The 11,990-nt window shown below is 39.9% G+C and overlaps 1 long non-coding RNA gene across 6 annotated transcripts in view; it reads left to right on the top strand.

The window, feature by feature from the left end:
• Nucleotides 1-230: 230 nt before the first annotated feature.
• Nucleotides 231-11,990, top strand: part of LOC145550364 (uncharacterized) — a 59,812-nt gene continuing 48,052 nt past the window's right edge. For 2 of the 6 annotated variants that reach the window (XR_014086268.1, XR_014086267.1), the window contains exons 1-3: nt 958-1,286; nt 2,372-3,740; nt 3,894-4,076. This is a non-coding gene — a long non-coding RNA (uncharacterized LOC145550364). The other 4 variants (XR_014086270.1, XR_014086269.1, XR_014086271.1 and 1 more) reach the window with 4 other exon arrangements.

The following is an 11,990-nucleotide window of genomic DNA, read 5'->3' as shown; positions in this document are numbered from 1 at the left end:
CTGAATGGAGCAGTAAAATTAAAACTACATGGTCCTGTTGCTCCACATGCTACTGCCAGCATTTAAGCTAACATTAGCATATTGGCTAATTTTAGCTTATGCATCAATTTTAACAAAATGAATGGTACAAGTACAGCTTAGTCAACATGCTTCTGCCTCTCCACAGGTTATTGACTGCGTTGCAGCTTTCATTAGCATTAGTGCTAATTTTTAGCATCGTAACGCTGGCTCAAAGCCGACGGGCACACTTTGGCATGCCCCTTTAAAATTTCTGCAGGAATTTTCTAGTTAGGGGCATGCCATAGCAATGCATAAGGAGAGCAGTACTGACTTGCGAAGCAAGTCAGTACTGCCTCCATGCATTGCATGGCAGGCACCTATTGTTCTACACCTAATAGAATGTCTCTTTATTTCTTTATTTTTCTTCCATTACCGTTAATGCGGCTCGTACCGCTGCGTGCCCACCCACAAAAGTGGTATCAAAACGTGCGGCTCGTACCCGAGAAGGGAGCTATTATTTTTATTGGGGATTGGAGTTAAAATGATTACATAAATTAATAAAAACTAAAAAATTTGAGATTTTGTGTCTCACAGAATCAGTAATCTTTCTCTATGAAACACACACACAGGACTGTTTATGGCTGACTCAAAAACCCTTTTTAACTCCCCCTCACAGGCATAAATATCGCCCTATTGGTCTGAAAGTTGGTCATAACATAGATACACATGCCTGCTCATGTACAATGTTTACAAAAATTTGCTAGGGCTTATGCTTTTTGTCAGGGTCCTTCAGACTGACGCCTGGTGTCTCCCAAGTATAGAAACTGTGTCTGAAGAGGATTTTCCCGCTCTTTGGCTCTCACAGCTGCAGGGGATTAATTACCATAGCAACAGAAGAACACAGTGTCTGGAACTGCAGCTCCCCAGGACTGCACTGTAGGGTTTACTGGTATTTACAACTGCTTGTGGTTTCAGCATTATACTACTGATTCAAGACTATAACCATTACACATATGTCCCCCCATGTTAAAATCTGACATAAATAAGAATAAATAGTTGATTAAAAGTCTATGGACAGAAAATAACGTCGCTGCTCCTTTAAGGAACCAGCGGCACAGACGCGGCGCCTGGGTGATGCTACAGATCACAAACCTGACAGAGAGCAGAAGAGGATTCGTAGGAAAAGAGCGGTGATGAACGGAAAAGCTTAATATAGTTGAGAAAACATAAATTACCTGGTCGAAAACTGACTGGGATTTAATGAGAACTAAGTTACATCGGTTTTGGTGAGTTTTGTGTTTATTTTCTTACATTTTCATCGTGTTGTACTTTTCCTTTTAGCAGAGAGCTAAGGCTAAAAACGTAGCCGTTTGCAAGGAAATACTCCGTCATAAACTGTTATCAGGTTAATATATAAACTGTTATCCGGGTAATATATTGGGTTTATGAAGAATTTATTTGAATAATTTCAGGATTTAAAAAGACTTTTGTCGTGTTTGTGACCTGTTACACAGGTCAGGTTTTTTGGTTGGTTGGAAGCTTGGTCGGAGCAAGGATTGGTCTGCCATGTGTGACGCAAGTAATGACAGACAACATGCTACTGATGCTCCAATAGCATTCATGCTATTGTTAGCATTTTGGCTCATTTTAGCTTATGCAACATACTAAAATGAGCAAAAATGCGCATACTACCGTACGAGTACAGCTTAAGAAAACATGCTTCTGACTCCCCGCAGGTTATTGACCACACTGAAGCTTTCTTAAGCATGATTGCTTAATGCTAATTTTTAACATCATAACGCTGCGTCAAAGCCGACGGGCACACTTTGGCATGCCCCTTTAAAATTTCTGCAGGAATTTTCTAGTTAGGGGCATGCCATAGCAATGCATAAGGAGAGCAGTACTGACTTGCGAAGCAAGTCAGTACTGCCTCCATGCATTGCATGGCAGGCACCTATTGTTCTACACCCAATAGAATGTCTCTTTATTATTATAAATATAATTTATTATTCTTCCGTTACCGTTAATGCGGCTCGTACCGCTGCATGCTGACCCACAAAAGTGGTATCAAAACGTGCGGCTCAATCCCGGCAAGTGAGCTATTACTTTTATTGGGGATTGGAGTTAAAATGATTACATAAATTAATAAAAACGAAAAAATTTGAGATTTTGTGTCTCACAGAATCAGTAATCTTTCTCTATGAAACACACACACAGGACTGTTTATGGCTGACTCAAAAACCCTTTTTAAATCCCCCTCGCAGGCATAAATATCGCCCTATTGTTCTGAAAGTTGGTCATAACATAGATACACATGCCTGCTCATGTACAATGTTTACAAAAATTTGCTAGGGCTTATGCTTTTTGTCAGGGTCCTTCAGACTGACGCCTGGTGTCTCCCAAGTATAGAAACTGTGTCTGAAGAGGATTTTCCCGCTCTTTGGCTCTCACAGCTGCAGGGGATTAATTACCATAGCAACAGAAGAACAGAGTGTCTGGAACTGCAGCTACCCAGGACTGCACTGTAGGGTTTACTGGTATTTACAACTGCTTGTGTTTTCAGCATTATACTACTGATTCAAGACTATAACCATTACACATATGTCCCCCCATGTTAAAATCTGACATAAATAAGAATAAATAGTTGATTAAAAGTCTGTGGACAGAAAATAACGTCGCTGCTCCTTTAAGGAACCAGCGGCACAGACGCAGCGCCTGCGATGCTACAGATCACAAACCTGACAGAGAGAGCAGAAGAGGATTCGTAGGAAAGAGCGGTGATGCTCAGCAAGGCAGGTCATTAGCATTTGTACAAAAGTTAGCATTTCACTGTCTATGACTAGTGCACTAGCACTTTTACCTAAAGTTAGCTTTTACCTAATTTTCTCATTAATTAGAAATGTTTAGTATACTGAATAGAGTAGTAAAATTAAAACAACATGGTCGTGTTGCTCCACATCCTACTGCCAGCATTTGAGCTAACATTAGCATATTGGCTAATTTTAGCTTATGCATCAATTCTAACATAATGAATGGTACAACTACAGTTTATTAAACATGCTTCTGCCTCTCCAAAGGTTATTGACTACGTTGCAGCTTTCTTTAGCATTAATGCTAATTTTTAACATCATAACGCTGCGTCAAAGCCGACGGGCACACTTTGGCATGCCCCTTTAAAATTTCTGCAGGAATTTTCTAGTTATTATTTATTCTTCTTCCATTACCGTTAATGCGGCTCGTACCGCTGCGTGCCCACCCACAAAAGTGGTATCAAAACGTGCGGCTCGTACCCGAGAAGGGAGCTATTACTTTTATTGGGGATTGGAGTTAAAATGATTACATAAATTAATAAAAACGAAAAAATTTGAGATTTTGTGTCTCACAGAATCAGTAATCTTTCTCTATGAAACACACACACAGGACTGTTTATGGCTGACTCAAAAACCCTTTTTAAATCCCCCTCACAGGCATAAATATCGCCCTATTGATCTGAAAGTTGGTCATAACATAGATACACATGCCTGCTCATGTACAATGTTTACAAAAATTTGCTAGGGCTTATGCTTTTTGTCAGGGTCCTTCAGACTGACGCCTGGTGTCTCCCAAGTATAGAAACTGTGTCTGAGGAGGATTTTCCCGCTCTTTGGCTCTCACAGCTGCAGGGGATTAATTACCATAGCAACAGAAGAAGACAGTGTCTGGAACTGCAGCTACCCAGGACTGCACTGTAGGGTTTACTGGTATTTACAACTTCTTGTGTTTTCAGCATTATACTACTGATTCAAGACTATAACCATTACACATATGTCCCCCATGTTAAAATCTGACATAAATAAGAATAAATAGTTGATTAAAAGTCTGTGGACAGAAAATAACGTCGCTGCTCCTTTAAGGAACCAGCGGCACAGACGCGGCGCCTGGGTGATGCTACAGATCACAAACCTGACAGAGAGCAGAAGAGGATTCGTAGGAAAAGAGCGGTGATGAACGGAAACGCTTAATATAGTTGAGAAAACATAAATTACCTGGTCGAAAACTGACTGGGATTTAATGAGAACTAAGTTACATCGGTTTTGGTGAGTTTTGTGTTTATTTTCTTACATTTCATCGTGTTGTACTTTTCCTTTTAGCAGAGAGCTAAGGCTAAAAACGTAGCCGTTTGCAAGGAAATACTCCGTCATAAACTGTTATCAGGTTAATATATAAACTGTTATCCGGGTAATATATTGGGTTTATGAAGAATTTATTTGAATAATTTCAGGATTTAAAAAGACTTTTTCCGTGTTTGTGACCTGTTACACAGGTCAGGTTTTTTGTTGGTTGGAAGCTTGGTCGGAGCAAGGATTGGTCTGCCATGTGTGACGCAAGTAATGACAGACAACATGCTACTGATGCTCCAATAGCATTCATGCTATTGTTAGCATTTTGGCTCATTTTAGCTTATGCAACATACTAAAATGAGCAAAAATGCTCATACTACCGTACGAGTACAGCTTAAGAAAACATGCTTCTGACTCCCCGCAGGTTATTGACCACACTGAAGCTTTCTAAAGCATGATTGCTTAATGCTAATTTTTAGCATCATAACGCTGCGTCAAAGCCGACGGGCACACTTTGGCATGCCCCTTTAAAATTTCTGCAGGAATTTTCTAGTTATAGTTTATTCTTCCGTCACCGTTAATGCGGCTCGTACCGCTGCGTGCCCACCCACAAAAGTGGTATCAAATCGTGCGGCTCGATGCCGAGAAGGGAGCTATTATTTTATTGGGGATCGGAGTTAAAATGATTACATAAATTAATAAAACGAAAAAATTTGAGATTTTGTGTCTCACAGAATCAGTAATCTTTCTCTATGAAACACACACACAGGACTGTTTATGGCTGACTCAAAAACCCTTTTTAAATCCCCCTCACAGGCATAAATATCGCCCTATTGGTCTGAAAGTTGGTCATAACATAGATACACATGCCTGCTCATGTACAATGTTTACAAAAATTTGCTAGGGCTTATGCTTTTTGTCAGGGTCCTTCAGACTGACGCCTGGTGTCTCCCAAGTATAGAAACTGTGTCTGAAGAGGATTTTCCCGCTCTTTGGCTCTCACAGCTGCAGGGGATTAATTACCATAGCAACAGAACAGTGTCTGGAACTGCAGCTCCCCAGGACTGCACTGTAGGGTTTACTGGTATTTACAACTGCTTGTGTTTTCAGCATTATACTACTGATTCAAGACTATAACCATTACACATATGTCCCCCCATGTTAAAATCTGACATGAATAAGAATAATAGTTGATTAAAAGTCTATGGACAGAAAATAACGTCGCTGCTCCTTTAAGGAACCAGCGGCACAGACGCAGCGCCTGCGATGCTACAGATCACAAACCTGACAGAGAGAGCAGAAGAGGATTCGTAGGAAAAGAGCGGTGATGCTCAGCAAGGCAGTTCATTAGCATTTGTACAAAAGTTAGCATTTCACTGTCTATGACTAGTGCACTAGCACTTTACCTAAAGTTAGCTTTTACCTAATTTTCTCATTAATTAGACATGTTTAGTATACTGAATAGAGTAGTAAAATTAAAACAACATGGTCGTGTTGCTCCACATGCTACTGCCAGCATTTCAGCTAACATTAGCATATTGGCTAATTTTAGCTTATGCATCAATTCTAACATAATGAATGGTACAACTACAGTTTATTAAACATGCTTCTGCCTCTCCACAGGTTATTGACTACGTTGCAGCTTTCTTTAGCATTAATGCTAATTTTTAACATCATAACGCTGCGTCAAAGCCGACGGGCACACTTTGGCATGCCCCTTTAAAATTTCTGCAGGAATTTTCTAGTTATAGGTTTATTCTTCCGTCACCGTTAATGCGGCTCGTACCGCTGCGTGCCCACCCACAAAAGTGGTATCAAATCGTGCGGCTCGATGCCGAGAAGGGAGCTATTACTTTTATAGGGGATCGGAGTTACGACGGCGACGTAAAAAGCGAAAAACGAGCGAAATTTCCAACTGCCGAAACGTTAGAGTGTAACTGAAACCAACTGCCGCTTTTTAGAGTGAGAAACAGAGTGTAATTTTGACCCAAAAATAATTTTGAAATCGCTCTCATGGCCGTAAAACTTGTGCTATTGGTATGAAAGTTGGTCAGGAAATAGCACCGCATGTCTGCTCCGGTAAAATGTTTTCGAAATTTCTCTAGGGCTTACGGTTTTCTGTCCAGGTGCTTCAGAGCAAAGTGATGGGACATGACCAACTGACGCTCCCCCTCAGTGTTTAATATAGGTTTTGAAAAATTACTGAGCTCACCACACACCATTTTTTCTCATCAGTGCAATTATTGTGAATGACCTACAGATATGAATCACGGGACTATCAGAGACGACAAGTAGCCCTCTCATACGCTTCAAACGGTTTTGGATCGGCCTAACGGTTCCCGAACGGGAAGGGGTCGTTCAGACTGCTTTTTTCATTAAAAGTGACTGGGCGTTCTCAAAGTTACATGAAGTGTCTCTCACACACACACAGCAGTTGGCAGAGGCTTGATCGCTATGGTAACTGCTGGTTTGGCCTACAAGGTCTCTGTAGTTCTAAACATGGTGGAACACCTTAATACAGAGGGCAGAGCAGAAGGTCAGAACTACAACATGGCGGATCATTCAGTTATTACAGAGCAGGGCTGAGCTGGAGTGTAGAGCTACTTGCTGTTTTGGCCATTATATTGGTGGATTAACCAAACCACTGTTACACATTGGATTAGTGTGTCTATTTAAAATGAAGCTTACTGAAATTTCAAAATAAAAGCCCTGACATTTTTCACATCAGGTTATTGGTCTTTTGGGCTTTATGGGACTGGTTTAAACAAACCAGAGTTGCACATTGAATTAGCGTGGTCATTAAAATGAAGCTTACTGAAAGTTTCAAATTAAAAGTCTGCATATTCCTCTAACGTCAGTGCACCGCCGTAGGCGGTGCAATAATATAAGCTTTTTTTATGTTATTTCTCAGGATAGTGAACTGCCTTGCGCGGCAAGGCAGTTCATTAACATTAGCACAAACATTAGCATTTCACTTCCTTTGATTAGTGTACTAGCACTTTTACCTAAAGTTAGCTATTAGCTAAATTTTCATTAATTAGACATGTTTAGTATACTGAATGGAGTAGTAAAATTAAAACAACATGGTCCTGTTGCTCCACATGCTACTGCCAGCATTTAAGCTAACATTAGCATATTGGCTAATTTAGGTTATGCATCAGTTTTAACATAATGAATGGTACAAGTACAGCTTATTCTACATGCTTCTGCCTCTCCACAGGTTATTGACTGCGTTGCAGCTTTCATTAGCATTAGTGCTAATTTTTAACATCAAAACGCTGCGTCAAAGCCGACGGGCACACTTTGGCATGCCCCTTTAAAATTTCTGCAGGAATTTTCTAGTTAGGGGCATGCCATAGCAATGCATAAGGAGAGCAGTACTGACTTGCGAAGCAAGTCAGTACTGCCTCCATGCATTGCATGGCAGGCACCTATTGTTCTACACCCAATAGAATGTCTCTTTATTATTATAGTTATTTATTTTTCTTCCGTTACCGTTAATGCGGATCGTACCGCTGCGTGCCCACCCACAAAAGTGGTATCAAAACGTGTGGCTCGATCCCGGCATTGGAGCTATTACTTTTATTGGGGATCGGAGTTACAACGGCGACGTAAAAAGCGAAAAACGAGCGAAATTTCCAACTGCCGAAACCTAGAGTGTAACTGAAACCAACTGCCGCTTTTTTAGAGTGAGAAACAGGGTGGAATTTTGACCCAAAAATAATTTTGAAATCGCTCTCATGGCCGCAAAACTTGTGCTATTGGTATGAAAGTTGGTCAGGAAATAGCACCGCATGTCTGCTCCGGTAAAATGTTTTCGAAATTTCTCTAGGGTTTACGGTTTTCTGTCCAGGTGCTTCAGAGCAAAGTGACGGGACATGACCAACTGACGCTCCTCCTCAGTGTTTAATATAGGTTTTTGAAAAATTACTGAGCTCTGCACACACCATATTTCTCTCATCACTGCAATTCCTGTGAATGACTTACAGATATGAATCACGGGACTATCAGAGACGACAAGAAGCCCTCTCATACGCTTCAAACGGTTTTCTGATCGGCATAACGGTTCCTGAACTGGAAGGGGTCGTTCAGACTGCTTTTTTCATTAAAAGTGACTGGGTGTTCTCAAAGTTGCATGAAGTGTCTCTCACACACACACAGCAGTTGGCAGAGGCTTGATCGCTATGGCAACTGCTGGTTTGGCCTACAAGGTCTCTGTAGTTCTAAACATGGTGGAACACCTTAATACAGAGGGCAGAGCAGAAGGTCAGAACTACAACATGGCGGATCATTCAGTTATTACAGAGGAGGGCTGAGCTGGAATGTAGAGCTACTTGCTGTTTTGGGCATTATATTGGTGGATTAACCAAACCACTGTTACACATTGGATTAGTGTGTCTATTTAAAATGAAGCTTACTGAAAATTTCAAAATAAAAGTCTGCCTATCCCTCTAGTGTTAGTGCACCGCCGAAGGCGGTGCAATAATATTAGCCTTTTTTATGTTATTTATTTCTCAGGATAGTGAACTGCCTTGCGCAGCAAGGCAGTTCATTAACATTAGCACAAACATTAGCATTTGAGCCCCCTTGACTATATGCTTCACACGGTTTTCGGATCACTCTAAAAGATCCTGAATAGGATGGAGATGTTTGGACTGCTTTGTTCAGATAAACTAACTGCTTCAAACCGTTAGAATCTGTTTATCCCTTTGTGTCTCACTCACACGATAGTTGAGCTGCTCTTTAGAACTACAATGACTGAAGGTCAGAACTACAACATGGCGGAACTCTCAAATAGCACATAGGGATGAGCTGGCTCTTAGATCTGCTTGCTGTATGGGGCATTATTTAGCTGGATTAACCAAACCACAGTTACACATTGGATTAGTGTGTAATCCACTGTAAATAAAAAAGCTATTGTAAAGCTATTGTAAATAAAGCTTACTGAAAGTTTCAAAATAAAAGCCTTGACATTTTTCACATTAGGTATTTCCTCTTTTGTGCTTTATGTGACTGGTTTAAACAAACTACAGTAACACAATGAATTGATGTGGTAGTTAAAAAGACGCTAACTGAAAGTTTCAAAATAAAAGTCTGCATATTCCTCTCGTGTTAGTGCACCGCCGTAGGCGGTGCAATAATATAAGCTTTTTTTATGTTATTTATTTCTCAGGATAGTGAACTGCCTTGCGCAGCAAGGCAGTTCATTAACATTAGCACAAACATTAGCATTTCACTTCCTTTGACTAGTGTACTAGCACTTTTACCTAAAGTTAGCTATTAGCTAATTTTTTCATTTATTAGACACGTTTAGTATACTGAATGGAGTAGTAAAATTAAAACAACATGGTCCTGTTGCTCCACATGCTACTGCCAGCATTTAGGCTAACATTAGCATATTGGCTCATTTTAGCTTATGCATTCATTTTAACATAATGAATGGTACAAATACAGTTTAGTCAACATGCTTCTGCCTCTCCACAGGTTATTGACTACGTTGCAGCTTTCTTTAGCATTAATGCTAATTTTTAGCATAAAAACACTGGCTCAAAGCCGACGGGCACACTTTGGCATGCCCCTTTAAAATTTCTGCAGGAATTTTCTAGTAGTTATTTATTTTTCTTCCGTTACCGTTAATGCGGCTCGTACCGCTGCGTGCCCACCCACAAAGTGGTATCAAATCGTGCGGCTCGATGCCGAGATGGGAGCTATTATTTTTATTGGGGATCGGACTTACAACGGCGACGTAAAAAGTGAAAAACGAGCAAAATTTCCAACTGCCGAAACCTAGAGTGTAACTGAAACCAACTGCCGCTTTTTTAGAGTGAGAAACAGGGTGGAATTTTGACCCAAAAATAATTTTAAAATCGCTCTCATGGCCGCAAAACTTGTGCTATTGGCATGAAAGCTGGTCAGGAAATCGCACCGAATGCCTGCTCTGGTAAAATGTTTTCGAAATATTGCTAGGGCTTACGGTTTTCTGTCCAGGTGCTTCAGAGTAAAGTGATGGGACATGACCAACTGACGCTCCTCCTCAGTGTTTAATATAGGTTTTTGAAACCTATCCCCAGTGTTTTATATAGATTTTTGAAAAATTACTCAGCTTAGTGCACACCATAGCAAAGCAAGGCAGTACATTTACATTAGTCTTTCTTAAAATAAGCATTTTAGCTATTTTGTCTCTCAGGTTAGTGGACTGCCTTGCGAAGCAAGGCAGTACATTTACATCAGTCTTTCTTAAAATGAGCATTTTAGCTATTTTTTCTCTCATGTTAGTGGACTGCCTTGCTAAGCAAGGCAGTCCACTAACCTGAGAGAATGAGCTATAATGCTCATTTTAAAAATGAGCATTATAGCTATTTTTTCTCTCAGGTTAGTGGACTGCCTTGCGAAGCAAGGCAGTACATTTACCTCTTTTTTTTTAAATGAGCATTATTGCTATTTTTTCTCTCATGTTAGTGGACTGCCTTGCAAAGCAAGGCAGTACATTTACCTCATTTTTTTAAAATGAGCATTATAGCTATTTTTTTCTCTCAGGTTAGTGGACTGCCTTGCGAAGCAAGGCAGTACATTTACCTCATTTTTTTTAAATGAGCATTATTGCTATTTTTTTCTCTCAGGTTAGTGGACTGCCTTGCGAAATTAGAATTGATCATCAAAAAATATAATAAATTCCTTTTTATCTTTTTTTTTTGCAAAAAATATTTTCCTTCCTTTTTTTTATGCGTCAAGAAAATAAAATAATAAAAATTGGGAAAAAATCCTGACACAAATGATCACAATTCATTAATGCATGATCAAAATTCATGCACTAAAGGGTTAAAATAAGCATTTTAGCTATTTTTTTTGTCTCAGGTTTTTGGACTGCCTTTTGAGAAAGAGTCCACTAAAATAAGCATTTCAGCTATTTTTTCCCCCTCTCAGGTTAGTGGACTGCCTTGGTCAGTCTTTTTTAAAATAAGCATTTTAACTATATTTGTTTTGGTCTCAAGTTAGTGGAATGCTTTGTTTATGTTGCCTTTTTAACATTTGTTGTTTAGCAAAGCTGACCGGTCAGCAGAAGAGTATGTCATACTCGCTGGAAAATGTCAATCTCCGATTGGCTGACACGTAACATCTTGTATCTACGCCTGTGACGTAAGGTGCTAAATCTGCCAGCCAGCTGTGTTGACAGTCTCAAAAAAGCTTTTTTGTTGCATTTTTTAAAATTGTTGTTTTGCTGAGCTGACTGGTCAGCTGAATGACACGTCATACACGCTGGAAAATGCCAATCTCTGATTGGCTGACATGAATTCCCAAGCCGCTGAAGCTTCTGGAACTTTCTGGCACTCTCTGCTTCCGAGTCTGCTACGGTCAAGGTAAGACGTGTTTGTGTTTTCTCCATAAATATAGTATTTTAATTTTTAATTTGATTAGAATATTATTGTAAATGCTTACAGTTGTTAGATTTAATGTGTTTTTGAGAAAGTTGGTCGATTTTAAAAGTTTAATTGCTGTGTAATATTTCGTTGTGGCTCTGATTCCGTACTAGCTAGCTTGATGGAACAGGATTTTTCTGGATTTATACGGGAAGCTAAATGTTTGTACGCCCACAAGACGCTAAAGAATAAATTGCTGTGGTGTTTTTAATTATCATGTAATTTCTTTCGTATCTTTATATGTGATATATAGTCATATACCGGCATTATGTGAGATATTTTTCCACCTGGGAGGGTGCGGTTTTATTTTGCTTGTGTTAGAAGCACAGCAGTGGGCAGATCCCAATGACTTCATACTACTGCGAGTCGATACACCGATCGATTTGAGTGTTTAGGGCGTCTGGTTTATAGTTGAAGCTTATGTAGCGACGTTTTGCGAAGATGGTGGTTCGCAGTTGAAGCCTTTCAGGTG

Source organism: Poecilia reticulata, unplaced genomic scaffold (genome assembly GCF_904066995.2).
Source record: "Poecilia reticulata unplaced genomic scaffold, P_reticulata-male-v2 Scaffold_36, whole genome shotgun sequence".
NCBI lineage: Eukaryota > Metazoa > Chordata > Actinopteri > Cyprinodontiformes > Poeciliidae > Poecilia > Poecilia reticulata.
This window is presented reverse-complemented; position numbering and strand designations above follow the sequence as displayed.